The sequence below is a fragment of the Convolutriloba macropyga genome, chromosome 4 (genome assembly GCF_964194025.1).
Source record: "Convolutriloba macropyga chromosome 4, txConMacr16.3, whole genome shotgun sequence".
Taxonomy (NCBI): Eukaryota; Metazoa; Xenacoelomorpha; order Acoela; family Convolutidae; genus Convolutriloba; species Convolutriloba macropyga.
Window position 1 is genome coordinate 9,835,100 of NC_134471.1, and position 13,284 is coordinate 9,848,383.

Here is a 13,284-nt window from a genome sequence, read left to right on the forward strand (position 1 = left end):
TAACAATTGTAAAATCAAAATTAGCGAAAGTGTAACAATTGTAAAATCATAATTTACGCAAGTCTGACGATTGTAAAACCATAATTGACGCAAAAATGACAATTGTAAAAATATAAATGGCGCAATTGCAACAATTGTAAAATCATAATTGGCGCAGGTGTTACAATTGTAAAAATATAACTGGCGCATGTGTAACAATCGTAAAATCATAATTGGCGCAAGTGTAAATATTGTAAAGTCATACTTGGCTTAAGTCTAACAATGTCGAAACTGACTATTGTAAAATCATAAATGGCGCAATTCTGACAATTGTAAAACCATAATTGGCGCAAGTATGACAATTGTAAGAATATAAAGGGCGCAAGTGTAACAATTGTAAAATCATAATTGGAGCAGGTGTGACAATCGCAAAATCATAATTGGCGCAATTCTGACAAATGTAAAACCATAATTGGCGCAAGTAGAACAGTTGTAAAATTATAATTGGCCCTAATCTGACAATTGTAAAATCATAATCGGTGCAAGTGTAACAATTGTAAAATCATAATTGGCACAATTCTGACAATTGTAAAACCATAATTGGTGCAAGTAGGACAATTGTTAAGATATAATTGGCGAAAGTGTAACAAATGTAAAATCATAACTGGCGCATATCTGACAACTGAAATCACAATTGGCGCAAGTATAACAATTATAAAATCACACTCGGCCCAAGTGTAACAATTGTAAAATCAAAACTAGCGAAAGTGTAACAAATGTAAAATCATAATTGACGCAAGTCTGACAATTGTAAAACCATAATTGGCGCAAGTGTAACAACTGTAAAATCATAATTGGCGCAAGCCTGACAATTGTAAAAATATAACTGGCGCAAGTGTAACAATTGTAAAATCATAATTGGAGCAAGTGTAACAATTGTAAAATCATACTTGGCACAAGTCTGACAATTGTAAAACCATAAATGGCGCAAGTATGACAATTGTAAAAATATAATTGGCGGAAGTGTAACAATTGCAAAATCATAACTGGCGCATGTCTGACAACTGAAATCACAATTGGCGCAAGTATAACAATTATAAAATCACACTTGGCCCAAGTGTAACAAATGTAAAATCAAAATTAGCGAACGTGTTACAATTGTAAAATCATAATTGACGCAAGTGTGACGAATGTAAAACCATAATTGGCGCAAGTGTAACAAGAGTAAAATCAAAATTGGCGCAAGCCTGACAATTGCTAAATCAAAATTGGCGTAAGTATGACAATTGTAAAACCATAATTGGCGCAAGTATGACACTTGTTAAAATATAATTGGGGCAAGTGTAACAACTGTAAAATCATAATTGGCGGAAGTCTGACAATTGTAAAATCATATTTGGCGTATGTATGACATTTGTAAAAACATAACTTGTGCAAGTTTGACAATTGTAACATTATAATGGGCGCAAGTATAACAATTGCAAAACCATAATTGGCGCAAGTATGACAATTGTAAAAATATAAATGGCGCAATTGTAACAATTGTATAATCATAATTGGCGCATGTGTTATAATTGTAAAATCATAATTGGCGCAAGTGTTAAAATTGTAAAAACATACTTGGCGAAAATCTAACAATTGTAAAATCATTATTGGCACAAGTCTGACAATTGTAAAACCATAATTGGCGCAAGTATGACAATTGTTAAAATAAAAATGGCGAAAGTGTAACAATTATAAAATCATAACTGGCGCATGCCTGGTAACTGAAATCAAAATTGGCGCAAGTATAACAATTATAAAATCACACTTGGCCCAAGTGTGACAATTGTAAAATCAAAATTAGCGAAAGTGTAACAATTGTAAAATCATAATTGATGCAAGTCTGACGATTGTAAAACCATAATTGGCGCAATTGTAACAACTGCAAAATCATAATTGGCGCAAGCTTGACAATTGTAAAATCATAATTGGCGTAAGTATGACAATTGTAAAAACATAACTGGCGCAAGTTTGATAATTGTAATATTATAATTGGCGCAAGTAAAAAAATTATAAAATCTTACTTAGCACAAGTGTAACAATTGTAAAATCATAATTGGCTCAAGTCTGAAAATTGTAAAACCATAATTGGCGCAAGTGTGACAATTGTTAAAATATAGTTGGCGCAAGTGTAACAACTGTAAAATCATAATTGGCGGAAGTCTGAAAATTGTAAAATCATATTTGGCGTAAGTATGACAATTGTAGAAACATAGCTTGTGCAAGCTTGACAATTGTAACATTATAATTGGTGCAAGAATAACAATTGTAAAAACATAATTGGCGCAAGTGTAAAAATTGTAAAATCATAATCGGCGCAAGTGTAACAATTGTAAAATCATACTTGGTGCAAGTCTAACAATTGTAAAATCATAATTGGCACAAGTCTGACAATTGTAAAACCATAATTGGCACAAGTATGACAATTGTTAAAATATAATTGGCGAAAGTGTAACAACTGTAAAATCATAATTGGCGCAAGTCTGACAAATGTAAAATCATAATTGGCGCAAGTTTGACAATTTTAAAAACATAGTTGGCGCAAGTATGACAATTTTAAAAATGTAAATGGCGGAAGTGTAGCAATTGTAAAATCATAATTGGCGCATGTCTGACAACTGAAATCACAATTGGCGCAATTATAACAATTATAGAATCACACTTGGCCCAAGTGTAACAATTGTAAAATCATAATTGGCTCAAGTATTACAATTGGTAAAATATAATTGGAGCAATTGTAACAATTGTAAAATCATAATTGACACAAGTCTGACGATTGTAAAACCATAATTGGCACAAGTATGACAATTGTTAAAATATAATTGGCGAAAGTGTAACAACTGTAAAATCATAATTGGCGCAAGTCTGACAAATGTAGAATCATAATTGGCGTAAGTTTGACAATTTTAAAAACATACTTGGCGCAAGTATGACAATTTTAAAAATGTAAATGGCACAAGTGTAGCAATTGTAAAATCATAATTGGCGCAAGTCTGACAATTGTAAAATCATATTTGGCGTAAGTTTGACAATTGTAAAACCATAATCGGCGCAACTATGACATTGGTTTAAATATAATTGGCGGAAGTGTAACAATTGTAAAATCATAACTGGCGCATGTCTGACAACTGAAATCACAATTGGCGCAATTATAACAATTATAGAATCACACTTGGCCCAAGTGTAACAATTGTAAAATCATAATTGGCTCAAGTATGACAATTGGTAAAATATGATTGGAGCAATTGTAACAATTGTAAAATCATAATTGACACAAGTCTGACGATTGTAAAACCATAATTGGCACAAGTATGACAATTGTTAAAATATAATTGGCGAAAGTGTAACAAATGTAAAATCATAATTGGCGCAAGTCTGACAAATGTAGAATCATAATTGGCGTAAGTTTGACAATTTTAAAAACATACTTGGCGCAAGTATGACAATTTTAAAAATGTAAATGGCGCAAGTGTAGCAATTGTAAAATCATAATTGGCGCAAGTCTGACAATTGTAAAATCATATTTGGCGTAAGTATGACAATTGTAAAACCATAATTGGCGCAAGTATGACATTTGTTAAAATATAATTGGCGGAAGTGTAACAATTGTAAAATCATAACTGGCGCATGTCTGACAACTGAAATCACAATTGGCGCAATTATAACAATTATAAAATCACACTTGGCCCAAGTGTAACAATTGTAAAATCATAATTGGCTCAAGTATGACAATTGGTAAAATATAATTGGAGCAAGTGTAACAATTGTAAAATCATAATTGACACAAGTCTGACGATTGTAAAACCATAATTGGCACAAGTATGACAATTGTAAAACCATAATTGGCGCAAGTGTAACAACTGCAAAATCATAATTGGCGCAAGCTTGACAATTGTAAAATCATAATTGGCGTAAGTATGATAATTATAAAAACATAACTGGCGCAAGTTTGATAATTGTAATATTATAATTGGCGCAAGTAAAAAAATTATAAAATCTTACTTAGCACAAGTGTAACAATTGTAAAATCATAATTGGCTCAAGTCTGACAATTGTAAAACCATAATTGGCGCAAGTGTGACAATTGTTAAAATATAGTTGGCGCAAGTGTAACAACTGTAAAATCATATTTGGCGCATGTGTTACAATTGTAAAAATATAAGTGGCGCAAGTGTAAAAATTGTAAAATCATAATTGGCGCAAGTGTAACAATTGTAAAATCATACTTGGTGCAAGTCTAACAATTGTAAAATCATAATTGGCACAAGTCTGACAATTGTAAAACCATAATTGGCACAAGTATGACAATTGTTAAAATATAATTGGCGAAAGCGTAACAACTTTAAAATCATAATTGGCGCAAGTCTGACAAATGTAAAATCATAATTGGCGTAAGTTTGACAATTTTAAAAACATACTTGGCGCAAGTATGACAATTTTAAAAATGTAAATGGCGCAAGTGTAGCAATTGTAAAATCATAATTGGCGCAAGTTTGACAATTGTAAAATCATATTTGGCGTAAGTATGGCAATTGTAAAACCATAATTGGCGCAAGTATGACATTTGTTAAAATATAATTGGCGGAAGTGTAACAATTGTAAAATCATAACTGGCGCATGTCTGACAACTGAAATCACAATTGGCGCAATTATAACAATTATAAAATCACACTTGGCCCAAGTGTAACAATTGTGAAATTAAAATTGGCTCAAGTATGACAATTGTAAAACCATAATTGGCGCAAGTGTGACAATTGTTAAAATATAGTTGGCGCAAGTGTAACAACTGTAAAATCATAATTGGCGCATGTGTTACAATTGTAAAAATATAATTGGCGCAAGTGTAAAAATTGTAAAATCATAATTGGCGCAAGTGTAACAATTGTAAAATCATACTTGGTGCAAGTCTAACAATTGTAAAATCATAATTGGCACAAGTCTGACAATTGTAAAACCATAATTGGCACAAGTATGACAATTGTTAAAATATAATTGGCGAAAGCGTAACAACTTTAAAATCATAATTGGCGCAAGTCTGACAAATGTAAAATCATAATTGGCGTAAGTTTGACAATTTTAAAAACATACTTGGCGCAAGTATGACAATTTTAAAAATGTAAATGGCGCAAGTGTAGCAATTGTAAAATCATAATTGGCGCAAGTTTGACAATTGTAAAATCATATTTGGCGTAAGTATGGCAATTGTAAAACCATAATTGGCGCAAGTATGACATTTGTTAAAATATAATTGGCGGAAGTGCAACAATTGTAAAATCATAACTGGCGCATGTCTGACAACTGAAATCACAATTGGCGCAATTATAACAATTATAAAATCACACTTGGCCCAAGTGTAACAATTGTGAAATTACAATTGGCTCAAGTATGACAATTGGTAAAATATAATTGGAGCAAGTTTAACAATTGTAAAATCATAATTGACACAAGTCTGACGATTGTAAAACCATAATTGGCACAAGTATGACAATTGTTAAAATATAATTGGCGAAAGTGTATCAACTGTAAAATCATAATTGGCGCAAGTCTGACAAATGTAAAATCATAATTGGCGTAAGTTTGACAATTTTAAAAACATACTTGGCGCAAGTATGACAATTTTAAAAATGTAAATGGCGCAAGTGTAGCAATTGTAAAATCATAATTGGCGCAAGTCTGACAAATGTAAAATCATATTTGGCGTAAGTATGACAATTGTAAAACCATAATTGGCGCAAGTATGACATTTGTTAAAATATAATTGGCGGAAGTGTAACAATTGTAAAATGATAACTGGCGCATGTGTTACAATTGTAAAAATATAATTGGCGCAAGTGTGAAAATTGTAAAATCATAATTGGCGCAAGTGTAACAATTGTAAAATCATACTTGGTGCAAGTCTAACAATTGTAAAATCATAATTGGCACAAGTCTGACAATTGTAAAACCATAATTGTCACAAGTATGACAATTGTTAAAATATAATTGGCGAAAGTGTAACAACTGTAAAATCATAATTGGCGCAAGTCTGAAAAATGTAAAATCATAATTGGCGTAAGTTTGACAATTTTAAAAACATGCTTGGCGCAAGTATGACAATTTCAAAAATGTAAATGGCGCAAGTGTAGCAATTGTAAAATCATAATTAGCGCAGGTCTGACAACTAAAATCACAATTGGCGCAATTATAACAATTATAAAATCACACTTGGCCCAAGTGTAACAATTGTAAAATCATAATTAGCGCAGGTCTGACAATTGTAAAATCAAATTTGGCGTAAGTATGACAATTGTAAAACCATAATTGGCGCAAGTATGACATTTGTTAAAATATAATTGGCGGAAGTGTAACAATTGTAAAATGATAACTGGCGCATGTGTTACAATTGTAAAAATATAATTGGCGCAAGTGTGAAAATTGTAAAATCATAATTGGCGCAAGTGTAACAATTGTAAAATCATACTTGGTGCAAGTCTAACAATTGTAAAATCATAATTGGCACAAGTCTGACAATTGTAAAACCATAATTGTCGCAAGTATGACAATTGTTAAAATATAATTGGCGAAATTGTAACAAATGTAAAATCATAATTGGCGTAAGTTTGACAATTTTAAAAACATACTTGGCGCAAGTATGACAATTTCAAAAATGTAAATGGCGCAAGTGTAGCAATTGTAAAATCATAATTAGCGCAGGTCTGACAATTGTAAAATCAAATTTGGCGTAAGTATGACAATTGTAAAACCATAATTGGCGCAAGTATGACGTTTGTTAAAATATAATTGGCGGAAGTGTAACAATTGTAAAATCATAACTGGCGCATGTCTGACAACTAAAATCACAATTGGCGCAATTATAACAATTATAAAATCACACTTGGCCCAAGTGTAACAATTGTAAAATCATAATTGGCTCAAGTATGACAATTGATAAAATATAATTGGAGCAAGTGTAACAATTGTAAAATCATAATTGACACAAGTCTGAAGATTGTAAAACCATAATTGGCGCAAGTGTAACAACTCTAAAATCATAATTGGGGCAAGTATGACAATTGTAAAAATATAACTGGCGCAAGTGTAACAATTATAAAATCATAATTGGCACAAGTGTAACTATTGTAAAATCATACTTGGCGCATTTCTAACAAATGTAAAATCGTAATCGGCACAAGTCTGACAATTGTAAAACCATAATTGGCGCAAGTATGACAATTGTTAAAATATAATTGGCGGAAGTGTAACAATTGTAAAATCATAACTGGCGCATGTCTGACAACTGAAATCACAATTGGCGCAAGTATAACAATTATAAAATCACACTTGGCCCAAGTGTAACAATTGTAAAATCAAAATTAGCGAAAGTGTTACAATTGTAAAATCATAATTGACGCAAGTCTGACAATTGTAAAACCATAATTGGCGCAATTGTAACAACTGTAAAATCATTGGCGCAAGCCTGACAATTGTAAAATCATAATTGGCGTAAGTATGAAAATTGTAAAACCATAATTGGCGCAAATATGACAATTGTTAAAATATAATTGGGGCAAGTGTTACAACTGTAAAATCATAATTGGCGGAAGTCTGACAATTGTAAAATCATATTTGGCGTAAGTATGACAATTGTAAAAACATAACTTGTGCAAGTTTGACAATTGTAACATTATAATTGGCGCAGGTATAACAATTGCAAAACCATAATTGGCGCAAGTATGACAATTGTAAAATATAAATGGCGCAATTGTAACAATTGTATAATCATAAATGGCGCATGTGTCACAATTGTAAAATCATAATTGGCGCAAGTGTAACAATTGTAAAATCATATTTGGCGCAAGTCCAACAATTGTAAAATCATAAAGGGCACAAGTCTGACAATTGTAAAACCATAATTGGCGCAAGTATGAAAACTGTTAAATTATAATTGGCGAAAGTGTAACAATTGTAAAATCATAACTGGCGCATGTCTGACAACTGAAATCAAAATTTCTCAAGTATAACAATTATAAAATCACACTTGGCCCAAGTGTAACAATTGTAAAATCAAAATTTGCGAAAGTGTAGCAATTGTAAAATTATAATTGACGCAAGTCTGACGATTGTAAAACCATAATTGGTGCAAGTGTAACAACTGCAAAATCATAATTGTCGCAAGCCTGACAATTGTAAAATCATAATTGGCGTAAGTATGACAATTGTAAAAACATAATTGGCGCAAGTATGACAATTGTTAAATTATAAGTGGGGCAAGTGTAACAACTGTAAAATCATAATTGGCGGAAGTCTGATAATTGTAAAATCTTATTTGGCGTAAGTATGACAATTGTAAAAACATAACTTGTGCAAGTTTGACAATTGTAACATTATAATTGGCGCAAGTATAACAATTATAAAATCACACTTGGCCCAAGTGTAACAATTGTAAAATCAAAATTAGCGAAAGTGTTACAATTGTAAAATCATAATTGACGCAAGTCTGACAATTGTAAAACCATAATTGGCGCAATTGTAACAACTGTAAAATCATTGGCGCAAGCCTGACAATTGTAAAATCATAATTGGCGTAAGTATGACAATTGTAAAACCACAATTAGCGCAAATATGACAATTGTTAAAATATAATTGGGGCAAGTGTTACAACTGTAAAATCATAATTGGCGGAAGTCTGACAACTGTAAAATCATATTTGGCGTAAGTATGACAATTGTAAAAACATAACTTGTGCCAGTTTGACAATTGTAACATTAGAATTGGCGCAAGTATAACAATTGCAAAACCATAATTGGCGCAAGTATGACAATTGTAAAAATATGAATGGCGCAATTGTAACAATTGTATAATCATAAATGGCGCAAGTGTAACAATTGTAAAATCATATTTGGCGCAAGTCCAACAATTGTAAAATCATAAAGGGCACAAGTCTGACAATTGTAAAACCATAATTGGCGCAAGTATGAAAACTGTTAAATTATAATTGGCGAAAGTGTAACAATTGTAAAATCATAACTGGTGCATGTCTGACAACTGAAATCAAAATTTCTCAAGTATAACAATTATAAAATCACACTTGGCCCAAGTGTAACAATTGTAAAATCAAAATTTGCGAAAGTGTAGCAATTGTAAAATTATAATTGACGCAAGTCTGACGATTGTAAAACCATAATTGGTGCAAGTGTAACAACTGCAAAATCATAATTGGCGCAAGCCTGACAATTGTAAAATCATAATTGGCGTAAGTATGACAATTGTAAAAACATAATTGGCGCAAGTATGACAATTGTTAAAATATAATTGGGGCAAGTGTAACAACTGTAAAATCATAATTGGCGGAAGTCTGACAATTGTAAAATCTTATTTGGCGTGAGTATGACAATTGTAAAAACATAACTTGTGCAAGTTTGACAATTGTAACATTATAATTGGCGCAAGTATAACAATTGCAAAACCATATTTGGCGCAAGTATGACAATTGTAAAAATATAAATGGCGCAATTGTAACAATTGTATAATCACAATTGGCGCATGTGTTACAATTGTAAAATCATAATTGGCGCAAGTGTAACAATTGTAAAATCATACTTGGCGCAAGTCCAACAATTGTAAAATCATAATTGGCACAAGTCTGACAATTGTAAAACCATAATTGGCGCAAGTATGAAAACTGTTAAATTAGAATTGGCGCAAGTGTAACAATTGTAAAATCATATTTGGTGCAAGTCCAACAATTGTAAAATCATAAAGGGCACAAGTCTGACAATTGTAAAACCATAATTGGCGCAAGTTTTAAAACTGTTAAATTATAATTGGCGAAAGTGTAACAATTGTAAAATCATAACTGGCGCATGTCTGACAACTGAAATCAAAATTGGCGCAAGTATAACAATTATAAAATCACACTTGGCCCAAGTGTAACAATTGTAAAATCAAAATTTGCGAAAGTGTAGCAATTGTAAAATTATAATTGACGCAAGTCTGACGATTGTAAAACCATAATTGGCGCAAGTGTAACAACTGCAAAATCATAATTGGCGCAAGCCTGACAATTGTAAAATCATTATTGGAGTAAGTATGACAATTGTAAAAACATAATTCGCGCAAGTATGACAATTGTTAAAATATAATTGGGGCAAGTGTAACAACTATAAAATCATAATTGGCGGAAGTCTGACAATTGTAAAATCTTATTTGGCGTAAGTATGACAATTATAAAAACATAACTTGTGCAAGTTTGACAATTGTAACATTATGATTGGCGCAAGTATAACAATTGCAAAACCATATTTGGCGCAAGTATGACAATTGTAAAAATATAAATGGCGCAATTGTAACAATTGTATAATCATAATTGGCGCATGTGTTAAAATTGTAAAATCATAATTGGCGCCAGTGTAACAACTGTAAAATCATACTTGGCGCAAGTCCAACAATTGTAAAATCATAATTGGCACAAGTCTGACAATTGTAAAACCATAATTGGCGCAAGTATGAAAACTGTTGAATATAATTGGCGCAAGTGTAACAATTGTAAAATCATATTTGGCGCAAGTCCAACAATTGTGTAACAACTGTAAAATCATAATTGGCGGAAGTCTGACAATTGTGAAATCTTATTTGGCGTAAGTATGACAATTGTAAAAACATAACTTGTGCAAGTTTGACAATTGTAACATTATAATTGGCGCAAGTATAACAATTGCAAAACCATATTTGGCGCAAGTATGACAATTGTAAAAATATAAATGGCGCAATTGTAACAATTGTATAATCATAATTGGCGCATGTGTTACAATTGTAAAATCATAATTGGCGCAAGTGTAACAATTGTAAAATCATACTTGGCGCAAGTCCAACAATTGTAAAATCATAATTGGCACAAGTATGACAATTGTAAAACCATAATTGGCGCAAGTATGAAAACTGTTAATTTATAATTGGCGAAAGTGTAAAAATTGTAAAATCATAACTGGCGCATGTCTGACAACTGAAATCAAAATTGGCGCAAATATAACAATTATAAAATCACACTTGGCCCAAGTGTAACAATTGTAAAATCAAAATTTGCGAAAGTGTAGCAATTGTAAAATTATAATTGACGCAAGTCTGACGCTTGTAAAACCATAATTGGCGCAAGTGTAACAACTGCAAAATCATAATTGGCGCAAGCCTGACAATTGTAAAATCATAATTGGAGTAAGTATGACAATTGTAAAAACATAATTGGCGCAAGTATGACAATTGTTAAAATATAATTGGGGCAAGTGTAACAACTGTAAAATCATAATTGGCGGAAGTCTGACAATTGTGAAATCTTATTTGGCGTAAGTATGACAATTGTAAAAACATAACTTGTGCAAGTTTGACAATTTTAACATTATAATTGGCGCAAGTATAACAATTGCAAAACCATATTTGGCGCAAGTATGACAATTGTGAAAATATAAATGGCGCAATTGTAACAATTGTATAATCATAATTGGCGCATGTGTTACAATCGTAAAATCATAATTGGCGCAAGTGTAACAATTGTAAAATCTTACTTGGCGCAAGTCCAACAAATGTAAAATCATAATTGGCACAAGTCTGACAATTGTAAAACCATAATTGGCGCAAGTATGAAAACTGTTAAATTATAATTGGCGAAAGTGTAAAAATTGTAAAATCATAACTGGCGCATGTCTGACAACTGAAATCAAAATTGGCGCAAGTATAACAATTTTAAAATCACACTTTGCTCAAGTGTAACAATTGTAAAATCAAAATTTGCGAAAGTGTTGCAATTGTAAAATTATAATTGACGCAAGTCTGACGATTGTAAAACCATAATTGGCGCAAGTGTGACAACTGCAAAATCATAATTGGCGTAAGTATGACAATTTTAAAAGCATAATTGGCGCAAGTATGACAATTGTTAAAATATAATTGGGGCAAAGGTAACAACTGTAAAATCATAATTGGCGGAAGTCTGACAATTGTAAAATCTTATTTGGCGTAAGTATGACAATTGTAAAAACATAACTTGTGCATGTTTGACAATTGTAACATTATAATTGGCGCAAGTATAACAATTGTAAAAACGTAATTGGCGAAAGTGTAACAACTGCAAAATCTTAATTGGCGCAAGCCTGACAATTGTAAAAACATAACTGGCGCAAGTTTGATAATTGTAATTGTATAATTGGCGCAAGTATAAAAATTATAAAATCATACTTGGCCCAAAGGTAACAATTGTAAAACAAAATAATTGGCTCAAGTCTGACAATTGTAAAACCATAATTGGCGCAAGTATGACAATTGTTAAAACATAATTGGCTCAAGTGTAACAACTGTAAAATCATAACTGGCGGAAGTCTGACAATTGTTAAAATATAATTTGGGCAAAGGTAACAACTGTAAAATCATAATTGGCACAAGTCTGACAATTGTAAAACCATAATTGGCGCAAGTATGAAAACTGTTAAATTATAATTGGCGAAAGTGTAAAAATTGTAAAATCATAACTGGCGCATGTCTGACAACTGAAATCAAAATTGGCGCAAGTATAACAATTTTAAAATCACACTTTGCTCAAGTGTAACAATTGTAAAATCAAAATTTGCGAAAGTGTTGCAATTGTAAAATTATAATTGACGCAAGTCTGACGATTGTAAAACCATAATTGGCGCAAGTGTGACAACTGCAAAATCATAATTGGCGTAAGTATGACAATTTTAAAAGCATAATTGGCGCAAGTATGACAATTGTTAAAATATAATTGGGGCAAAGGTAACAACTGTAAAATCATAATTGGCGGAAGTCTGACAATTGTAAAATCTTATTTGGCGTAAGTATGACAATTGTAAAAACATAACTTGTGCATGTTTGACAATTGTAACATTATAATTGGCGCAAGTATAACAATTGTAAAAACGTAATTGGCGAAAGTGTAACAACTGCAAAATCTTAATTGGCGCAAGCCTGACAATTGTAAAAACATAACTGGCGCAAGTTTGATAATTGTAATTGTATAATTGGCGCAAGTATAAAAATTATAAAATCATACTTGGCCCAAAGGTAACAATTGTAAAACAAAATAATTGGCTCAAGTCTGACAATTGTAAAACCATAATTGGCGCAAGTATGACAATTGTTAAAACATAATTGGCTCAAGTGTAACAACTGTAAAATCATAATTGGCGGAAGTCTGACAATTGTTAAAATATAATTTGGGCAAAGGTAACAACTGTAAAATCATAATTGGCGGAAGTCTGACAATTGTGAAATCTT